The sequence below is a fragment of the Pogona vitticeps genome, chromosome 3 (assembly GCF_051106095.1).
Source record: "Pogona vitticeps strain Pit_001003342236 chromosome 3, PviZW2.1, whole genome shotgun sequence".
Lineage (NCBI taxonomy): Eukaryota > Metazoa > Chordata > Lepidosauria > Squamata > Agamidae > Pogona > Pogona vitticeps.
This window is the reverse complement of record NC_135785.1, coordinates 23,172,268-23,196,292: the sequence shown is the minus strand read 5'-3', so window position 1 is coordinate 23,196,292 and position 24,025 is coordinate 23,172,268. Positions and strand designations below refer to the sequence as shown.

Here is a 24,025-nt window from a genome sequence, read left to right as displayed (position 1 = left end):
ATAGATAGATAGATAGATAGATAGATAGATAGATAGATAGATAGATAGATAGATAGATAGATAGATAGATAGATAGATAGATAGATAGATAGATAGATACTCTGCACTTGGGTATGAATTAGATCTTACACATTTTGTGCCATCTTGCTGCACCAGTGGTGTTTGTGCTGAAAATAGCAGTTAGCATTCATAAATTAAATCCTTTAGTTCTTATATATTTTAAACCTCTTTCCATAATGTTTGAGAAGTATTTCTGTGTCAATTTTATATTTTCTTGGTACTGTCTGCCATTCTTAACGCTTCTGTGATGTTGTAGGCTGATGTTGTTGTTTGCCATCATTGGATGTGTTCCTTTGGAGTTTGCATATTTCACACTTCACAAATTGCTATCATCTTTTCTTTTGTGGCTGCTGTGTATGTTTTTCCTTCTCTGTGTATAATTAGTTTAAACGGAAAACTCCAGCAATATTTTATTCCTTCTTTTCCTATCACCACTGTATAGAGACTGCATTTCTTTCATTTTCTCACTATTTCACTTGCACTATCTTCGGTTAAAGGAACTTTGTTTCTTTTGTACAGGATCTTGGCCAGTGCATCCATTTTTCTTCCCATTTGCATTTTCGTCCTGCAAACCACAATGACTTTGCTGTGCTCTGAATTTTTCAAGCTTGATCAAAGTGTTCTAAGTGCCCTCTCTATATAATGTTCCATTACTTGCAAGACCCATGCATTACATTAAGAAAGTACTGACGTTGTTTTGCTCCTCCTTCTCCTACATCCCACAAAATCTTAAATTCTTCTGTCAGCATCTATTTCTCATGTTTTCCTGTATTCTGGTTTTTTATGTTCTAGTCCAGTTTCATTGCTTCATTCACTTTTATTTTGACACTTTTCAGTGACTCTGATGATTTAGTTTCAAGTTGAGTGATCCCAACCCTGCTTGCTAGTCTTTTTTCAGATATTTTTTGTGGCTTGGGGAGTAAATCTTTTGTTAGGTTACTTGTTTCTGGTTCCTATTTATGATTTTTGTTGTCAAAACAACTTTTACTGCCATACACACCTTTTGAGATAGTTGGTGCCATATTGCACCATTATTAGGGCTTGAACCTACCGACAATAAAACCCATTGTTGTACCAGCTTCTCCTTTAAAAATGCTTAAATTTTAGTGTACACACAAGGTATGTGAACTTGCAGAGCACTGTCACAGGGGAGCAAGTTTTTCTGCTCCTCAGCCAGAGGTCTGTTTATTTGGGGGCAGATGTAGAATTGATTCACTGGAATTGATTCCACATAGGTAAACACCCCATTCACTTTTCAAAAAATTCCTGCTATCTGATACAGAGCTATACCAGATAGCAGGAATTTTTTAAAAAGCTGGCACCCACTCGCTCAGTCCTCCACCTACTCGCTCACCCGCTTAATGTGACTTCACCATGAATATTTTTAAATAAATTCCACTGCCGGCTTATTGTGGCAGTGAGAACAGACCATTTCCCTGGGGCTGTTGTACAATTTTAAATTTCCAGTGATGGTTCCATAATGTGTTTTATTACAAGGTCATTAGTTACTGAATGAACATAATTATATGGAGGACGTTTAAAACAATAGCAATGTTGAGAATGAAAAAGTAAGGCTACGCTGCTACTTTCTTCTTCTATCCTGCAGCCCCACTTATTGCATTTTTATCCATATCTGTTTTTCAAAAAATCATTTTTTATTAGGAGAAAGGCTAGAAATCAATAGATCAATAGCAGTACTTGGAATTACTGTATGCCAGAAAGAAATTGACAACCGATGGTATAATAGGGTCACATTGACCAATCTTAGTTAGCAATCTTGGGGCTACGGATTTCCAGACCATTTTCAAAGGTAGCCCTGCACATACAAGTGGGATGTTATCAGGCTGAGAGTAATTGTGTCAAGACTATCTCTGTCCAGATAAGTTTGCAGATGGGATATCAAACTATACTGATAAAAGTCAATCCTGGCCTTCCAGGCCTGTCTGTGCCTCTGGTTATAGTGGTGGATACAGATGCATCCACACAAATTACAAATTTTAAAGTGTTTAAGGACACACTGCTGATGGCAACTGAATTGCACTTGTGTGTGTGTGTGCACATGCACACACACACACAGAGAAATTCTCTCTGTGCACGCACAAGTGCAATTCAGTCGCCATCAGCAATGTGTCCTTAAACACTTTAAATTTTGTAATTTGTGTGGATGCATCTCTCTCTCTCTCTCTCTCTCTCACACACACACACACACACACACACCTCTTTCTCTCTCACACACACACACACACACGCACGCACGCACACATGCACAGACACACACCCCTGTATGTTACAGGACAATTTACTGTACATAGGTAGGTATATATTCAGCCATAATTTACAAAATTATCTGTCTGCATTCAGGCACAAACTGGGTGGCTCTGCAACTCACAGAGTAAGTTGTGGAACAAAAAATGGGGGCTCATTTCCACAAAGAGGTGCCACACTCTTTAGCCCATCAGTCATCTGAGAGAGAGGTAATCTAAGGTCCTCAGATCGAACATCCTTCTGTTCTGAAGAAAGGGAGCTCCAACAGTTAATCTTGGTGGGGATCCCTACAAAAGTATTCCTGTTTTCCTCTGTGAAATGAGAAAAGAAAACATGCTGAACAGTGGCAAAAGGTGCAGTGTTTGACATGCTGAACAGTCTGTTAGTATTACTGAACTATTACCAAAGATGTTAAGATTTCAGAGAACTGAGAACATAAAATAAACCACTTTATGGTAGTGAAGTTAATCACAGGCAAGTGTATCTGAACCACATGTGTAAGTGTTTGCAAAATATGGCAATAAATCTGAACAGGCTGCCATACTAAAGCCTTCAAATTAATGAGGTTTAGAGTAGAGGGAGAAAGATTTATAGTGTAGCCCTATACATGTCAGCTGAGAAGTAATCCCTATTGGGTTCAAAAGGCCGTATACCTAGGCAAAGGTGTATAGGAACACAGTCTTCAATTTCAGCCACAAACATATTACTTATGATGAATGGGATACCCTAAGTAATGATTCAGTTGAAAGTGATGACTATGTTTTCCTTTGATTCTGCTGCAGCATGGTGCTTTTATGGAGGTTTACTTAAATCCCAAGGTATAGAATGGAGCTTACCTCTCAGAATATGTAATAGGAGTGCATGTGCGTGTTATGTGCTTGTAAGACTGAGAGTAACATTCAGGGTGCACCTTCTGTCTCTCCTAACAAAGGGATGGAAGAGGAGGTAACCACCACTATAGAAAAAGTAGGACAGCTAAGTGTAAAGGTGGAAACACAGGATGGTTAAAATGAGTTCGAAGGATCAGATTATAGCTAAACTTCAAACTAATAAATTATCATGATACAATTATATCCAGTTAGACAGATGGACTAATGAATGGTTGAGGATTAATGGCAAATGTAGAGAATGTACTTATTATGAACAATTTCTGTCATCACATTAAGACATGCAGAAGGATGCTTTGAATAAGGGAGTAGTAAGTAAAATTTATAGCCTAATTTTGGATCAGGAGGAAAATGAGATTGAAATATAAGGATTAAAATCAATTTGGGAACATGATTTAAAGACAGAAATTATAACAGAGGATTGGATAAAAATTTGGAAGATGAGAGTTCTAATGTCGGTAAGAATAAAGGATAATTTTTAAAAATTAGTTTAAGGTGGTACATGACTCCGGTGAAATTGAACATAATAAATTCAGACTATTCAGGGGACTGCTGGAAATGTGATGAAGAAATTGGCACGTGTCATCATATGTGGTGGGAGTGTAAATTGATTCAGAAATTTTGGAAATTGATTTATAAGGAAATATGTGATATTGAAAAGATATTGATTTTAAATCAAAAATTGCTTTGCTGTCAATTTTTGATAAGATAGAACTTGATTATTACTCAAAGGAAATGATTTCTAATTTTATGACAAGTGCTAGATTATTAATAGCTAGATACTGGAAAGACAAATGTGGTATCAAATTAGAAGATTGGTATAACGAAATATTTTTTTAGGCATCCTTCAGTCTGAGCATGTTCCACATTTTGTAATTACCAGATGGAACTCCATGCCCAATATCCTTCATGTGAATATTGTGTGTAGGCATCCTTCAGTCTCAAGAGACTATGGTAACATGCTCTGTATGGAGGACTTGGAACAGCATCTAGTGTGGCTGAGAAAGCCAATTCGAGAGTGACAATCCCTTCCACACTGAAGACAAATCCAATCTGTTCCCTGTCCAGCTCCCTGATTTGGCTCCTTTCATAACTGTCTCTTTGCCTCGGCCTGCTGGACAAGGGTCTCTTCAAATTGGAAGAGGCCATGATGCACCGCCTGCCTCCAGGCTGAATGCTCAGATGTCAGGGTTTCCCATCTGTTGAGATCCATTTCTAAGGCCTTCAGATCCCACTTGCAGATGTCCTTGTATCGCAGCTGTGGTCTTCCTCTGGGGTGATTTCCCTGCACTAATTCTCCATATAGGAGATCTTTTTGAATCTGACCATCAGCCATTCTCACGACATGCCCAAGCCAACGTTTCAGTAATGTACATATGCTAAAAATTCCAGCTCATTCTAGGACTACTCTATTTGGAACTTTGTCCTGCCAAGTGATACCAAAAATGCGTCGGAGGCAGCACATATGGAACGTGTTCAGCTTCCTCTCCTGCCATGCACAAAGGGTCCAGGACTCCAGTACAGGAGTGTGCTCAGGACACAGGCTCTATAGACCTGGATTTTGGTATATGTCGTCAGCTTCTAATTGAGCCATAATCTCTTTGTGAGTCTAGAGAACATGGTAGCTGCTTTCCCTATGCATTTATCCAGCTCAACATCTAGAGAGAGGGTGTCAGAGATTGTTGAGCCAAGAGACACAAAGTCATGAACAACCTCCAATTCTTGTGTGGAGATGGTAATAGAGGAAGGTGAGCCCACACCGTGGCCCATGACTTAGCCCATAACATTCAGGTTGATTGTTAGTCCAAAGTCTTGGTAGGCCTTGCTAAAATGATTCATGAGTTGTTGGAGGTCTTCAGCAGAATGGGCAACAATGGCTGCATCATCTGCAAAGAGGAAGTCCCGCATGCATTTCAGTTGGACTTTGGTCCTCGCTCTCAATCTAGAGAGATTAAAGAGCTTTCAATCTGATCTAGTCCAGAGATAGACACCTTCTGTTGCAGTTCCAAAGGCATGCTTCAGCATGACAGCAGAAAAGATCCCAAAAAGGGTTGATGCGAGGACACAGCCCTGTTTCACTCCGCTTCAGATGTCAAAGGGATCTGATGTTGAGCCATCAAATACTACAGTGCCTTTCATTCCCTCATGGAAGGAACTGTTTATGTTAAGGAGTAGAGGTGGACATCCAATCTTGGGAAGTATTTTAAAAAGACCATCCCTGCTAACCAAATCAAAGGCCTTTGTGAGATCTATGAAGGCCACAAACAGTGGCTGTTGTTCCCTGTATTTCTCTTACAACTGGCTGAGGGACAATACCATGTCAGTGGTGGATCTATGAGCTCGAAATCCACACTGTGATTCTGGATAGACTCTGTCTGCAAGTACCTGGAGCCTCTTCAGCACAACACAGGCAAGCAGCTTCCCTACAATGCTAAGAAGAGAGATGCCACGGTAGTTATTGCAGTCACCCCGTCTCCTTTGTTCTTGTACAATGTGACGATGTTTGCATCCTTCATGTCCTGTGGTACTCCACCTTTCCTCCAGCAACAACAAAAGACTTTATACAGTTCAGTGGCAATGATCTCTTTACAGCACTTCAACAGGGATGTTATCCTTTCCAGGTGCCTTGCTGGAGGCGAGGGAATCCAAGGTCGCTTTTATTTCTGCTAAGGTTGGTTCACTGTCCAACTCTTCCAAGACAGGCTGGCACTCAATGTTGTCTAATGCTTATTTGGTTACTACATTCTCTCTGGAATATAGCTCAGAGTAATGCTGCACCCAGCAGTCCATCTGCTGTGCTCGGTCCTGGATGATCACACCTGTAGCAGACTTCAAGGGAGCAGATTTCTTCTGTATTGGACCTAAAGCCTGCTTGATACCATCATACATTCCTTTGATGTTTCCTGTGTCCGCTGCTATCTGTATCTGAGACCAGAGCTGAAGCCAATAATCATTGGAACATCTCCTGGCAGCCTATTGGACTTGGCTAAGAGCAGCTCGAAGAGCTTGCAAGTTGGACTCGCGAGGACAGGCTTTGTATGCTGCTAGAGCTCTCCTCTTATCCTCAATGGCTGGCAGCAACTCCTCCAAATGGGCTTCGAACCAGTCGGCCATCTTTTTGGTCTTCTTGCCAAAGGTGGACAAGGCGGTGTTATACACAGTGTTCTTGAAATGTTCCCAGCGTTCAGGTGCGTTTGCATCAGCTGGACCTGGAAGGGTTTCCTGAAGCGCTTGGGCAAATTCCTCCACTTTTCTTTGATTGCGAGTCTTGCTGATGTCAATACGTGGTCTTCCTTCCTTTTTCGTGTGATACAATCTCTTTGTTCACAGTTTTACTCTACTACACACCAGGGAGTGATCAGAATTGCAATCAGCACAAATTAGAAGATTGGTATAACAAAGTATGGGACATTACATTAAATGCCAAATTGACTACTGAACTAAAGATGAAAAGAGGAGAAATAAGTTTGAATATTTTTATGCTGTTTGGAGTAGATTTATTGAATTTGTATTGTTGAAAGGAAAGGGGAAAGCCTCTAAGCAACAATCAATACAATTTTGGAAAAGAGGTTTGTAATAAAAGGATTATTCCAAAGGGTCCCATGAGTATGGGGTGCACTGGATTTTAGATTGTTATTATTTTGTATTGTTTTATATTCATGTATTTGTTTTGGGGGGAAAGGTGGAAACACCGGGGTGATGTTTTGGAGGGAAAGGAGAAGGATAAAAAGGAGAGAGCAAGAGAGAGGGAGGAGGAAGTACGCTGGGCTAAGGAGGAAAGGAAAATAGAGTAAGAACGATTTATTAGCAATAGAAGAGGAAGACCCTTGGATGGGAGAATGGGTCAAGTTCAAAGTGCTGTGAAAAAGTGGAAAAGGAAAACATATAAGAAGCCTCCATACTGGGGGGAGACAGAGGAAAGGAAACAGCGTAGAGAGTACAAGGCATGGCGTGAAAGAGAAGCACAGAGACGGGAGAACCGGAGCTGTGTAGAAACTCCTAGGTGATCCCATGGAAGCAGCCCATTCCGATCGCAGCTGAGGCAAAATGAAGGCAAGGAAGTGTGGGAACCACTGGTGGGATGGGTTTACCACCCCTGTCAATGATATTCAGGAACAATATGCCCAATGTATCGGGCTCCGTCCTTAAATGGAATCAGGAAATTACTGTTTTGTCTCCTCTCTCGTTCAAAGACGATTATTCTTGTTATAAAACTGTTAAAGCCTATGACTTGTTGTTAAAACCGGAAATAGAAGAAAAGAACCCAAATGAGACAGTTAACTTGCTATTTGATGACTTCGGCCTGCTTGAGGCTTCCGTACCAAAGGTACCAGGAGGTAACGAGTGCAGGACAACATCACAGTGCTGTCAAGTCACTTTTGGTGACCCTAGTTGGATTTCCAAGGTGAGATCCTCAGACATGTCCTGGAGCTCCCAAGAAGTCAATAATCTGAAAGCATTTTCAGCTACATGCAACTGATGCTCATATGGCTGAGTGCATGCACTAGACTAAAAGAAGATGCTCAATTGTGAGCAGTACTTGGAACACCTCTCTAATACCAGCATGCTCAGCCACCTGAAGACTCAGGTGTACGACAGTGGAACCAATGACCTCGAGAGATGGTGAGTGCTCCAACACTGGAGGCATTCAAGAGAAACTTAGACAACCACCTGGCAGATGTCCTTTGATTTGTATTCCTGCATCAAGCAGGGGGTTGCACTTGATGACCTTAGAGGCCCCTTCCAACTTCACTGTTCTATGGTTTTAATCACTTACAATAATAATTGTGTGCCATAAAGTTGATTCCAACTTATGATGACCCCTTCTACATTTTATTAGGTAGACAATACTAAGAAGTAGTTTCCCGTGATATATGATATAACTTGCCTGAAAAGAAGTGGCTTTGCCTGTCAATGGAAGAAACAAGTTCCTCCACCTCCCTTTCTCAGGGCAATCATTCCAAATATTCCAAGACATTACAGAGAGCCAGAGAACCCTACTGAATTCGTGGTTTTTTTAATAGCTCCTCGACCTTGCAGTGTACAACCCGTCCCATTCCATAGGGGTTCCTCATAGATTGCATAGCATTTCCAGCATTTCAGGAGAGGTGAAAGGGCTATTGGGGTGAGTGGAAGATAAAAACAGATTTTTGGAAATGTTTTAAAAAAGACAACTCCCAAAATCCTCAGTGGCTACACGAGTCACACAATACTCAGAAATGTAATCTGATCTCCACACCATTGGTCAAATCTCTAGAGGAAAGTTTTATCACTTCTGTCCATACCTAAATCTTGTGTGAAGACAATGCTGGGAAAAGTTGAAGGCAACAACAAAAGGAGACTAAATGCAAGATGGAAGATCTGAACAATGCTGTCTGAAACTGGTTGCAAGCCCAAAGAGAATAAGACATGGCAAAGGTTTCCACCTGATATAGGTCTTGCCAAAGGCCTGCACTAAGGTACAGTGCTGACAGCTGAGAATAAAATCAAAGAATGAAAGAGGAACAATGGCAAGACTATCAGAATTCTGGCATTTGTTCGTATTTCTTTATATGATAGGACTGAAAAACATGTTCCTGTTGAGAACTGGGTTTTCCAGAATGAGGATTGACCCCTCTGGTTGTATGACAAGAATATTATAGATGTGAGGGAAAACGCAGAAACCAAGAGCAAACTGAAAACCTCTAGTCTTTGTTCAGTAATACAGGATCTGTCCTGTGACTGACTATACACAGAGATGAGTAGTAATGTACTGAGATGGAAGGACAGTGACTGTTCTGTTCATGCCCAGTTGTGTGTTCCATTCTGGTACAGGCAGACCAAATATTTGTGGTGACAAAACATTTCCAGAGCTGAGGTAAGAGCAAGTTAGCTTATTCCAGTGAAGAGTGTTCTATATTTAAGCCTGTAATCAAAGCCAGTAATCGATTCATCATATAATTGCTTAATATTGGAACTAAAATAATCAATCAACTAATTAATTACAGATGAAAGATTTGATTTTTTTTAACTGCTTCATGAGAATGTTGTTGATGGCGCGTTTGGAAATAAACTCTGCATTTCTCATGGAGCAGGGGCTGTTTGACTATTTTTGTTTTATATGGATTTTACGTTATGAGGCTTTATTTGCTTGAGGCAAAAGTTATGATCTTCCTCTTCTCCATTCCAACTAGACTGGTGGTTCAGTTTTCCTTACATGCTGGCTGCCTCTATGGCACCTGAAGGCAGCAATGTAGTTCAGGAGGCAGAGGACAGGCATGGTGGTGCGCACAAAGCTCTGTCTTCCAGCATCTTACTGCCAATCCCCCAAACACCTCAGGAACGCCAGCCTGAGGTGATTGCCTCATGCTGACTGGTGGTTGGGCCAGTCCTGCTATTCAGGTCCATTCTAAGAACATTAGTATAAGAAGCCACCCTAAAGCCTAGACACAGTCTGTTAAAACAGCAAAACTTCTATAATGTTGGTTCTAAAAGTCTTCACCACAGATGCCTTTATCAATGACATGGAGAAGAACTCATCCAGCATCCCAATCCATATTTCATTATTTCTCAAGAGCACTTATGTTTCAGCTTCACTCCCTTCAACCTGCTCTGGAACAGTATGTTATGTATGTTATGTATGTATGTTATGTATGTATGTATGTATGTATGTTATGTATGTATGTATGTATGTTTGGATGGATGGATGGATGGATGGATGGATTGCCCCACTAGTGCAATGCACTATTCTGGGTGGTTTAAAATAATAGATTAAACATATACTGATAAACCATACATACACAAAATTTAAAATATTAGTAAAATAAGAGCAAGTGGCACCAAAGGCAATTCTCTGTGTGACTGCACAACAGTGTTGCGCAGAAATTAATTCTGTGTAAAGCTGAGACAAACATTACTTTTGGAGAACTTTTCACTGGAAAGTTGAAGAGGTACAGGTGGAAAGTTGTCCCCAAACTGCTACCCCGGCTTATCATTTTCACTATCCTAATTTAATAGCACTGAGACTCATCTCAATGTCTAGAAGTCGCCATTTATATTTCTTATAAACCCTCTCTAGGAGAATTGGCTTGTGTCATTTTAGGGGACTTCTGGAACATTAAAATGGTGATTACTGGTCAGCTACTGTATTGCTATTCACATCCTCTTCCCCATAGTTGCCAAAATTGCTCCCTCCCCTCGTTTTTGCCACCAGAGTGTGAGGCATTGATATTATCTGATATAAGTTCATCCCAGCCCTGCCCAGTGAGTAACAATTATTATAAATAATAATAGGGGCTGGCTTGTTAGGCATAAATATGAAAGCACAGATCTCTTCATCTCAAGGGGAAAGAGTATCCCCTTCCCTCTTCTTTCACATTGATCATACTCAGGGGACTGAGTTGAACTCAGCTTACACCATATGTATTTTTCCACAGAAAGGAGTGAAGAGAGAAGGATCTCAGGTTTCAAGACTGTGCTTTACCTACTTTAACCTTCCTTCAACCTTAGGCCACCGTCACAAAAGAGAAATGCCCTCCTTCTTTCTTGCATCTTCTGCTTCCTGTATAATCGCGTGTTGTGGTCACATGGCATATATCCTGTGATGGCTCATACTTTTTTTAACCGTTCCAATTTTGGGGGGTGAATTAGATGCAGTGTGTTCCTCTACACCTCTCAAGCAGAACATATCCCCTTCCTTTTCTTGAGCCTTTCTCGGCCCCCTTCCCTTTTTTAATGTGGGGGTTAGAAATGGGGGCATTCGTATAAGAATACCCCTGTGCAGGTGGAGATAATGAGGGTCCAGCCCCATGGGACCGGAAGATCCACTCACCAATGTGCTAATGCTGCAGGGTCCGCGCTGCTGTCCTATCACTCTGAAGACTGCAATTGCCAAGCCACTCTTTGACCTGGCAGAGAGGCTTGTCGTCCTGCCTCCTGCCAGGAGTGGCTCGGTTATTGCAAATACGCCCATCTCTAGTGGGGGTTTATCACTGTGTTGGTAAAACACCCTTGCTAGCCACATACTGATCCGGGCCAGTTCTTCCTTTTTCTGTGCTTCATTACCCGCTATGGAGGAGAACCCACAGCACACTGCAGTAGTGGTAAAAAGACAGTAGGAGGACTGATGCTCCATATTTGACAGAAGTATACCAACATGTTGACATTCCCGTTTGAAAAAATTAAATACTTTAAATGAGTTGAATGACCGCGGGTGAGGGAAGTGGGACCACATGTCAGATGCATAAGAAATGAATTGGCCTTGGAGTACACACTCAATGGAATGTTGGTTGGACTGTGAAACAAAACCCGGAACAAATACAGTAGACTCCCAGTGGTCTGGATTTCATGCAGAGATAGTACAGAAGGAGAACAAAAGAATCGATAATGTCATCTGAACCCAAAAAGAGAGTTAAAATTCATGAGTAACTCGGAAACATTTCAGTGGTGTGAACAGCCACAGATTACAGTTGTTAGGGTTGCTGATGTCATCCTATTTCTTATCCTTCCAAGGAGGAGGCATCTTTCCTTAGTTCTCTAAAGACAAAAAGGGTAGTCATGGCTTCTGTCATCGCCAACTTAGTTATAACTAGAATTTCTATCACCTTTTCAATTTTAAATGATTTCTCTTACAAACATAAGCTTTTAAACTTTTTTAGAAAGGAGTGTGGACATGATTTCTTTACAAAGGGAAGAAATGTAGTCAGACAATAATTTTCAATTTCAAAGGACTGAATCCACAAATTAATGTTGCTTCTGTACCACTGTTTTTGCTCACTGTCCAACAGATATGATAGTATTGCTACACTTATCATGAAGTATTATTTTAAAAATCACAGTTTTAAAATGAACTATTTGACAACATAATATTGAATAGCTCCATAAACACTACTTTAAACCTTGCCTCACTAGCTGAAATTTGAAATTGCATCCTTGTTCTCTGTGTTCATGCAGACAGAATAATAATAAATCTAATAGAACAGTGATGTTGGGGAAAGATTTTTTCACTCTTCACTACACCCCACAAAATGAGAGAGAGAGAGAGAATATTTTGTAGTGTGCTTTTCCATTCCCAATATGCATTAATGATTTTTAAATGATTCTTTATATTGCCTGTAATGGAACGTAAATAATGAGCATCAGAGTCCGCTGAGCTTTGCCTCTTCAAACTGCTGTGCTGAGACTCTTAAGGTAGTCAACTTTGGGCCACCATCTTGGCTTCCTGCATTATCTATGTGCCATTGCTCTTGGACATTGTAGTAAATGCAAATGCAAATGACACCTCCCAGCCACCCAGTTGATTGATGTTATTGCTTCCAGGATACTGTAACCCCACTAGGGACCACTGATGTGCTAAAGGCCCCTAAACCAAGGCCACTTTTGCTCAGGACATCTCAAACCATCCAAGTAGCCATGTTGAGAATGGCTCTAAATTTTGGCCTACAAGAAACGACACTGGTGGACTCAATGCAGATGATGTAAAGCAAGGAGACAAATAGGTAAATTCAGTCGTTTGTTCCAACTAGAGGAGACCCTTTAATCACTGGATCCATTCAGTGGATTTACTCTTAGGAGTATAAAAACTTTACTGCACAATCATGTGTGCCTCCTCCACCTCCACTATACCCTGCAGCTTAAACTTCCTTATCAGCACGTATTACCCTGATCAGAAACAAGAGTCTATCTTCTCTGTGCTCTGTCATCCTTGTGCATTTTCATCTGCCAAATCTAAGAAGGTAGAGAACAGTTCATGAGAGAAAACATATGACTGTACATGGGACCCTATCTTAATCAGAAGACAATGTGCCAATGTTTCCATAGATCGTATTATTTTCATGATTAATGGACTGAACACCTGAATATCTAAAATGATGTTGATGTTGATCAGCAGCTCATGGTCATGTTGTCAAGTCTGGTTTAAAGAATTAAAAATCACTTTGCTATATATGATGCACGTAGACATATCTAGACAAGCATTCTCTCTCCCTCCAACACTAACCAACCATATGCTTCTGGAACTTTGCAAGCCAGACAAAGATTTTCATCTTCTGTTATTTGTGTTGACTATTTTGTTGACTATGAGGGCTACTCCATTTCTTCTATGGGATTCTTGCCCACAATAGTAGATATGGTAATAATCTGAATTGAATTCGGCCATTCCTGTCCATTTTAGTTCATGAACACCCAGGATGTCAATGTTTATTCTTGCCATCTCCTGTTTGACCACATCCAGCTTACCAAGGTTCATAGATCTCACATTCCAGGTTCCTATGCAGTATTTTTCTTTGCAGCATCAGACTTTCATTTCCAGGCACGTCCGCAGCTGAGCATCCTTTCGGCTTTGGCCCAACCACTTCATCAGCTCTGGAGGTACTTATACTTGTCCTCCACTCTTCCTCAGTAGCATATTGGATGCCTTCTGACCTGAGGGGCTCATCTTCCAGCGTCATATCTTTTAGCCTTTTGTTTCATGGAGTTTTCTTGGCAAAGATACTGGAGTGGCTTGCCAGTTCCTGCTCCAGGTGGATTGCGTTTAGTCAGAACCCTCCACTATGACCTGTCCGTCTTGGGTGTCCCTGCATGGCATAGCCCATAGCTTCTCTGAGTTACTCAAGCCCCTTCACCATGACAAGGCAGAAATCCATGAAGGGAACATTTTTCTGTAATATTTCATGTTACAGAATTTCAAAACATCATTAGATTTTGCATGTTGAATACTTCCCTTCATCTACTATACCCCGACTTGAATTTATTATCAGTAGTGTACATAGAAAACATGTGTACATCTATGACACTTTAAAAGAAATCTTTGCACATTACTTCAAATTTCCTATAATTATGTTTCCTAAGAGACAAAAAGCGCAAATGAAGAAATTTCATATGCTAGTCCACCAAACAGAAGTATCAGTTACAGAAAATGTGTATTCAGGCTTTCAGTGCAAACCCGAATAAGCACAAAATACAAATGACAATAACAAATGCTGTTTAGCTTCTTGATATCAGATTTGGCAAGTCTGAAACAGTGAAGCCAGACACAAAGATATTCTGTATTTTGCCATCATTCGTGAATAACTTTTTCCATGATCTGCATAGCCCAGATTTTACTAATTTGATTTGTCTAGAGAGATTAATCTCTTTTTGCAGCATGTTCTGTGGCTATTTGAAACAACGTACATTCTCCAGCACAGTCAGAGTTCAACTCACCATTTATTAATATGAAATGATACACATAAGAGTCATAATTTGTCACCAGTATTGTAGCACAGATCTCAAATTCCGACGAAAGAAGAGCAATATTTCTCTAAGGGAGGGATAGGTAATGTATGGTCCTCTACACTTTTTGCTTTCTAGAAAAAAATCAGAAAAATGTGTCCTAATTTTATATTTTTATTTATTACTAAGACAGAAGAATATATGTACAGCTGTCCTCCACCTGATCTACACATGCAGTTACACACACTTATCCCACATACGAAGCATGCTACGGAAATTATTCTGTGAAGATTAAGCACTGTTAAATATTATGAATGCATAAGAGATGGTCTAATACTGAATTAAGACAGTTGATCCACCTCTCCTAGTGCTATTTCTTCTGTTTAAAAGTGTGTTGAGTTCTCAAACAAGAATCTTTCCTAGCACTTGCTACCCTTTTAATGTGAGAGGTGAATACGGACCTTCCGTGTCAAAGCTAGTGACCAATTACTGCTGTAATTACCAATGGTTAATATTGCAGGAGAAATGTAGGGAACGACAGCCACTATTTGTGGCCTTCATAGACCGTCCATCTTGACTCCTTAACATCATCAGGTCCTTTCATAAGGAAATGAAGGGCACTGTAGTTTTTGGTGGCCCAACATCAGATACCTTTGACATCCGAAGTGGAGTGAAACAGGGTTGTGTCTTCACACTGATCCTGTTTGGCATATTTTTTGCTGTCATGCTGAAACATGCCTTTGGAACTGCAACAGAAGGTTTTTATCTCTAGACTAGATCAGATGGAAAACTCTTTAATCTCTCTAGATTGAGAGCAAAGATCAAAGTCCAACTGAAATGCATGTGGGACTTCCTCTTCGCCGATGATGCAGCCATTGTTGCCCACTCTGCTGAAGACCTCCAGCAACACGTGAAATGTTTTAGCAAGGCCTCCAAGACTTTGGACTAACTATCAACCTGAAGTCATGGGCCAGGGCGTGGACTTGCCTCCCTCTATTACCATTTCCACACAAGAATTGGAGGTTGCTCATGACGTTGTGTACCTTGGCTCAATGATCTCTGACACTCTCCCTAGATGTTGAGCTGGATAAACGCATAGGGAAAGCAGCTACCATGTTCTCCAGACTCACAAAGAGAGTATGGCTTAATAAGAAGCTGACGGCATATACCAAGATCCAGGTCTATAGAGCCTGTGTTCTGAGCACAGTCCTGTACTGAAGTGAGTCCTGGACCCTTTGTGCACGGCAGGAGAGGAAGCTGAACACCTTCCGTATGTGTTGTCTCCAATGCATTTTTGGTATCACCTGGCAGGACAAGTCCTAGAACGAGCTGGAATTTTTAGCATGTATACATTACTGAAACAGTGACCTCTACATTGGCTTGGGCACGTTGTGAGAATGGCTGATGGTTGGATTCCAAAAGATCTCCTGTATGGAGAATTACTGCAGGGAAATCGCCACAGAGGGAGACCACAGCTGCGATACAAGGATATCTGCAAGCGGGATCTGAAGGCCTTAGGAATGGACCTCAACAGATGGGAAACCTTGACATCTGAGCATTCATCCTGGAGGCAGGCGGTGCATCATGGCCTCTTCCAATTTGAAGAGATGCTTGTCCAGCAGGCCGAGGCGAAGAGGCAGTCCCGAAAGGAGCCAAATCAGGGAGCTGGACAGGTGACAGATTGTATTTGTCTTCAGTGTAGAAGGGACTGTCACTCTCGAATTGGCCTTCTCAGCCCCACTAGATGCTGTTCCAAGTCCTCGATACAGAGCACCTTACCATAGTCTCTTGAGACTGAAGGATGCCTACACACAATATTTACATGAATGATATTGGGCATGGAGTTCCATCTGGTAATTACAAAATGTGGAACATGCTCAAATTTGATAATTTTCCCTTCTTCCCAGTCTTGTTCATCATGCCCTTTAGACTCCGAGTCAGTAGGCAGAGTATATATTGCAGTTTTGTACATTTCTGTACAATGTCTAGAATCTTAGGCTGTTTATCTATCCATGAATTCTGTACCTTACAAGACAGATTCTAATCCTCCAATGTTTTACCGTAATACAGCTGCAAACCTTTAAGAGGTCAAAACGAGCATTGAAGACTTGGCTCTTCCACCAGGCTTTCCCGGAGCATTAAGATCTCGGTCTCCCTTTTACCATCCTTTTTGTCATCCTCTCCATCACCCTTTTTACCTCCTTCATTGCCATCTGTTTTGATTCACGCTATTTGACTATGTATTAATTTATATATTTTATCGTGTTTTAATATTGTTGCTTTTACTGTTGTTAGCTGCCCAGAGTGGCCTGGTTGCTAGATGGTACGGGGTACAAATTCAATAAATAAATAAATAAGGCTCTGCTGTTTTCAACGGCTGTAATACTTCAGCAGAGGAGCACCTTGACTATCCATTATCTTTTCCTACTTAGTACTATTGCAAGAATTTAGAGTGGATTGAAAACCACATTGTTCAGGTTGAATTTAATCACTACCTGTTAGGAATAGGAAGAGTTTGTATTTCACTTCACACATGTTATCCTAGTAATTCTTCTAGCTACCCCATTGGATAGATCTGCATTACTGTTTACAGAGCCTACGTTCCTCATGTAGCCTTAGGCTCAACTCCTGACTGCCTCTACTCTGTTGCTCTTATGTGTCTTCAGGTTGGAATCAACTTATAGCACCCCTAACAGGGCTTTCAAGGTACGTGAGATATTCAAGCAATGGTTTTACAAGTTGTACACCCTCAGTGAGTTTCCATGGCTAAGCAAGGATTCAAACTAGGACTCTAGCCAGTACACCACACTGAATATCTTGCTCCTACCCTATTGCAGCCAAATATAAGTACAGTAGATTTGAAACAACTGCATATTCTTTGTCTATTTACTTCCACAGCCTCCATTTCTTCCTTCTTCTTTTGTTGTCGACTCATAGAATTGCAAGACTAGAAATGTCCAGGTCACTTCCAACTCCTTGTCAATGCAGGAATTCATAACCAAGGCATTTCTGATAAATAAATAACCTATTTCTTTTTAAAAATACCTACAGCAAAGAAAGTTAACACAGCCTTCCTGCGTACAGTACTTTCTTCCAGTCTTGAATAGCTTTGTGTTTTGTTTTGTTTTTTGCTATAAGCCTAAGATTCATTAATGAGAATGAAAGACATAGATTTAGAATTAAAGGAAAATCTGCTTCTCTGGATGTTCTGAACAGAGGAATGTTTTCAGAACAGAACTGAGCCTGCAATTCTTCCATAGAAGAGTCTACCCCCTGTTTATTCCACACACACACCCATTTTGTCTCATATGAGTCATGTATAGCGCACACACTCCTCAATGCCTTGCTAACTTGTGGGCATTGTGGTACAATTTGAAGAAACATTGGCCCTTAGAATGTGATCTCTCTGTAACAAAACTTCCACTATAGAGATGGGTTCTGACAAAGAAATTCATTTAGTTTGTATTTCAATGCAAGCTTACCTAACCTGCACTTTGTGAATCAAATTCTAGATATACTTGGACATTTAATGTTTTCTGAATTTGGCAATGTAGCTCTCCAATCCAAAAAATGAGTATATCAGGAAAAAGGTCCACAAAAAAGTGTATAATAGTGATAAGTACATTGTGGAGAATGGCAAAAATGCCCATATTAGAAACACTGCATATTAAAATGTATGTATATTAGGATGAACACAAAAATGTCTGTATATTTTGTGCATTTAAACACAAAATACTATCCAAATAGATACAGAAGCAAGATGAAGTAAACAGTGTTGGAAAAATCAGAAACTGGAATAGACCAAATTGGTACAGTTGTCCAACCTTGTGTTGAGTGTTTAGTGTTTCTATTCAATCTACTTGAACAAGCTCCAGAACAGTGATATACTTGTAGATTTTAGTACTGTTCTGTTCATGGCCTCCTTTGAAGCTGTTAGTATGAGCCCCTGTTTGAGATTGGCTTATGCTTTATACAGGACATAGATTTCATTTCACATTTAGGAAACAAGCATCAGGGACTGAGATTGTAATGTATATAAAGGCAGTGGTATAAAAGTAAATAATGAGGTCTGTATGCTCATCATGAGAATCTCCTTAGCCAAAATTAAAACACTTCCCTCTATGGGCCTGTCCAGACCAGCTGTTTTGGGTGTGAGGTGGATTGGGCTACAAAAGGTCTGGTGAGATAGGAGAGGACAATATGCCATTGAACATGTTGCTCCCTTCCAAACAGCAAACAACCCCGTGTAGAAAGCAGAAACAGCAAATAAGGAGGGGAAGAGAAGAGAGAAGGTGGAAAGGGGTGGGAGAGTCTGGGACAAAACGAAGCAAGATGGGGAGGGGAAAGAGGATGCTGTTTGGATAGCAAAAGAAATGGAAATTAAATTTGACAGGAGCAAAGAGAATGGAAGAGCTGCCAGGGGAAGGCAAAGAGTGTAGAAACAAGCAGAACTGCCATGAGAGGAGGTCGTACGTACATGAGGGGAAATAAAAAAAGATAGGAGGAATTGGGAAAGAAGGGAGGAAAGACAAAACCAAGGAAGAGAAAGGAGGAGGGGAGCCAGAAGGCAGAGAGTGGGGAGCAAAGCTGTGAGACATGCAGGAGAAGGGCAGAAAGGGTGGTCCCTCAGTGCTGCCACCACTGAGGTCACTGGCACTCACTCAGCTTCTCACCCACATGGAACACATTATCCACAGTGTCTGTCTCCAGCAGGCAGATGTCTGTGCAGAAGGAGAACCTCTTGCTGACAGCGACACTGGCTGGGATGCTCAGAGTCAGCACGGAGGCACTTCCCATGATCACCTGTGTGCCAAAAAAAAGACATGCCCTACTGCTGGACCAGAAAATTGCACAACAGCTCTTAAAGGGGGAGGATGGCTCAATCTAAGTAGAAACACAAACAGATGTGGTCTTTTTTTTCCAATCCACACCATGCTCTTAGCAAGCCATATACCATATTTATATGCCAGTGTGGACAGTCCCCCCCCTCAAATATTTAACTAGATTCTGGCCAATACATTATTGCTGTGAAAATCTACTCTGCCCTGTCCCTCTTCAGGGAAGTCTGGAGAGAAGTAGCAGATAGCATCATTATTCATGTTAATCAAACAAATCCTTGTGCAATGACCTTGTGAGCCCTTGCTCCACTGCAACACAGCACAAACGAGTAGCTTTGGCCTTAGCATTCCATGTGCATAGGAGACAAATTCACCCTAGTTTGTTTGAAAGTAGCAGCTACCATGTTAGATAAGCAATGGCACAGGGAATTCCAAATAAGTGAAGTTCAATGGAATATACACTCCTGGCTAAAGCAATCCCTAACATAATGAACGACTTCAGCAAAGTTACAGTTTGGTCTTGTAGACCAAGTACAAATATCAAAATAATAATTCTGACATAATTTCAACGCTTTTGAAGAATATGTAAGATGATCTTTGTGTAAAACAAACAAAAACAAGAAAAGGTACAGTATGCATAACATTTATATATTAGTCAGTTATATTGATGTATCCCACCAGGAAAATCATTATTGGCATAGTAATATGAGCCAGATATAAACCTGGAAACTCTTCAGACTTTGTGCATGAGTCTAGACCTTCCTTCCTAGTGCATGAAGTCAAGCACTCCCTGGGGTTTGGGGAAAGTGCAGCTCTGTCAAGGATAACAAAAACCAAGAAAGCTTGATTATCTGTAACATCTGCACAGCTAAGATTGCTGGCTAGATACTGTGAAAGCAATCTTAGCACGTTTAGGTTTTGATCTGGTGCCTCTACCATTTTATGATATTGAGTTGTTATATGTTTTAATGATGTGATTTTTATTAATAATAGCAGTGTTGTTTTGATATTTTGCTCTGTTAGGCAGCTTTTGGCTACAACCCAAAATTCAGTTAGAAATGTTGAAACTCATGGAAATCATTGGGCATAAACAGTTTCCACACTGTGTTCAGTTTTTTGACCTTTGAGTGTAAGAAAAGCAAGATGTAAATAATAAAATGTGTTGGTTATTAATTCTGTAAGCATCTTGAGCACAGCCCAGCAACTTCAACCCATTCAGATCAAGTTCCATTTGCTTTTACAACCTGAACCACTGATAATTACTCTGAAGAAAATCCCACTAAATGCCAGTGGATTCAGTTCCTAGAAAATGTGTTTAAGTGTGTAGTCAAGATTGTGCTGAGTTTCACCTCATGCCTGCAGAGTCACAAAGCCATGACTTCCAGATTGGCAACTTTATATCAGAATGTATTTTAATTTGAAAATTGGAAGGTAAATTATTTTATCATCCTTACAGTTCTGTTCTGAACATGTCCATATACTGAGGTGCAATACTGGTGATTATATTGAGTAAATTGGACCATTATAATTTTATTATCATCCAGATGATTTCAGAGTGTTGGCTTTCTCATGTTGGGAAGGAACTTCAAAAGAATCAGTCCATCTTCAAAGGATTTTCTTCCCTTGATAATGAGAAGTTTGTATTCTTGAAGACCCAGAAGTCTGAAGGCCCAGAGTTTAGTCATCAACAATCTCGCTATTAAAGGAATGCAATCTCCTGACAGTGTTTACAGAACAAAGCACAACAGATTTGGGTTTTCAAGCTAAAACTTTCAGTACTTTTTAAGAGGTTGAGGAGGTGCTCAATTGTAATGATTCCAGTTGTAGGATGGGGAATGGGGATCTCTGTTTGAGTATACATGCAGTTATACACACTAAGGAGTAGGCTACAAAAAGTAATTGGTTCTAAATACTGTATACAGTCTTTAAAACCCTAAACCAAGATGATAAGGACCTTATTGCCCTCCAGGGAAACAGCAGCTCTTGCATCTCCAGCTCTTTCTGAACTGAAATTTTGGATCATAGCACCTTCCCAAGATTTTCACCCCCTCACAATATAATCTTTAAATTTGTCTGACTTGGTTCTGACTCTTTGAAATCTACACAGCACCTCATTGTTTTCTTTTGAATTTACTGAAGAAACTACCATACTGATGGGACCAATTGCAGCAGACCCCTGTGGGCCACACATCCCTTTGAGTCTCATTATGAGGATTTGAAGCGATGTCATCTTCCTCAGACGTAAGAACTGGATTGAACTCCCTTGCCAAAGGGTTCAATTTGGATGAGAGACCCAGTAACAATTCCAGTGATAGTTGCTCTTCATCTTGTTTGAATCATTGTATTCTTAGTTTTCTGTCTTGTTTTATGGCTAGTACTATCTTCTCTATATACTCTATATACTCTATATACATCTCTTCCTCAAATGAAAAAATAAATCCACATGGTCTTAACATTTATTTATGCAGCATTCAAATGGGACTCTCATCATCTTCTGCTTGAACTTTGTATACTGGAAGACTTTGATCCATCTAATCCAAAACAATGTGCACAACTGGTTCCCATCTGTCCAACAATTTCTGCATTCCCTTGCAGCTCAAATTATGTATGAAGACTCTGTCTCCTGGTTCAATGCTGGATCTCACAACTTTGGTATCCTATCTCCTTTTGTTGACTTGCTGATGCTTTTCACTTTCTTTGATGGCCAAATCATAGGCATAATGCAACCTGTCTCTCATATTCTCCTGATGAGTTACTTCACTGCATAGCTTTATATGAAGCACATATAAATTCTTCAAGGGGATCCACAGTGACTTATAAAAATTTCCCACAAAGTGTTTGCTACTGTTCTTGATATCTAGTTTCTAGTAGGATAAACATGAGTATATTTAGTGTTATCAGGGGTTACTAAAATATTTTTGATGCCAGTCGCATCAGGTTTAAGAGTCAGAAAGTCCATACAAATTAGTTGGTTATAAAGTTTGCTAGGGTGGAGGTTGTTATTGAAATATCTTCTACTTCAGAATTATCATGGAAATTATCATAGTTTTTCCTGTCACCTCAGTTAAAAATGTTGACTTCATCATCTATACAAATTACTTCTCATTGTCCATGAAATCTTTTTGTCTAGCATTCTCTCCCAATTCTACAAACCACACTGGGAATTTGGAAATCACATGGTAACTTTCTTTCCCCCTTATCTCTTACATTTTAGTAACAGTACCATATTTTTCTATAGCATTCTTAATTTCTCCCTTTTGACCCCCACAGTTCATATTGGTCAGCAATAGTGTTCTGTGCATATCAAACCTCAACATTACAGGAATTTTGTATCTGCAATTACACTGCAAGCCCATCAATTTGAGAGCCAATTTTGTAACACTCTATCATCTGTCTGTCTGTCTGTCTGTCTGTCTGTCGCTTAGGTATCTGGCTAGAGAAACAGAGGTTCGGCGTTTGATTTCCCCACTATGCCTACTGGGAGAAGAATCAGCCTGTGTAGCCTTGGGCAAGCTGCACAATCCCAGAACACCCTCCTGAAGAAGGTAATAGTAAACTCTTCTGAGTATTCCTACCTGGAAAACCCTGAAAAAGAGTCTCCATAAGTCAAAATTAACTTGATGGCATATGATTATACAGTACATATATAAAATAATAACGTGCCATCAAGTCAATATAGATATCAAAAACAAAGTTTTGCTTGCAATTCTACTGGAGATCCCACATCACACTGGGTGCCATTTTGTAACACTCTCTGGTTCTATGGTGTTCTATATATTTATAGTAAAATGGGTATGCATATGTCTAACGAAACAACAAAACTCCAAGTTCTTTTCACCAGCACCAAAGCAGGAGTTGCTTGAAGAATCAAAGAATTCAAATGTCTCTTTGAAGCCAAATGGGAACAAACTCCCAGACATATTTATCAACTGAGGTAGGATATCCATAGCACAAAGTAATTGGCTCCAAACATGCAGTCTCTAAAAACCTAAATCAAGGCGGTAAGGGCCCTATTATTCTCCAGGGGAAACAGCTACTGCCTCTCCAGTTATCCTGCTCTTTCTTAACTGAAATCTTGGATCACAGCCCCTTCCTAAGATTTCCCCACCCACTGGGCTGAACCAAATAGACCATAAGGTTAACACAAGCACATGCAGACTTGCTCTTATAAGTTACTCAGGTGTATGTCTTTTTAAGGAAATTTGGTATGCTAGTTTCAGGAATCTTGTCAAGTATTTCTTATTTTTTTCAGTCCTAATTAACCAGCATGCTCACATTTAATGGCTAAGACTTTATAGCTGGATTGGCTATACTTTGTAACACTCTAAAGATACACGCCATCTGTAGTGAAAGATACATATTCTCAATTACAAAGCTCAGCGAGTAAGCCACCAGTCCTCAGCCTACATGTACTGTACAGTATCTGGTTTTCATATGAAGACAAAAACCAAGACCCCTTGTTCTATACCATCTTAAGCACCTTGGAGGATGGATTTTAAAAAAATGTAAAATACCTATTGCTTTCTGACTAGCAGGAAGAGTTGTTCAGATTAGTTGTGATGGTGAATAGAGTTAGGACCCTCTAAAGTAGGGTTAGGAAGCCTCAGGTCCTGGAGCAAAACCTAGTTTGGGCCTCTACTGTTCCCCAAACAATTAAGCCTCATCATCACTTAGTGCTTTTCCACCTTCTGTTTAGTTTTCCCCCCAAATTTAAAATACTGTAATTCGTCCTAAGGTTTAGTTACTTGTAATAAGAGCCTTAAGTCAGATTTTGGATTTGCCCCA

General features: G+C 40.3%; 1 long non-coding RNA gene across 1 annotated transcript in view; it reads right to left on the bottom strand.

Moving 5' to 3' along the window:
* Window positions 1-24,025, bottom strand: part of LOC144587785 (uncharacterized) — an 88,688-nt gene that overhangs the window by 41,784 nt on the left and 22,879 nt on the right. The window contains exon 2 of the long non-coding RNA XR_013542929.1: window positions 19,064-19,205. This is a non-coding gene — a long non-coding RNA (uncharacterized LOC144587785). The remainder of the gene's footprint in view (window positions 1-19,063; window positions 19,206-24,025) is intronic.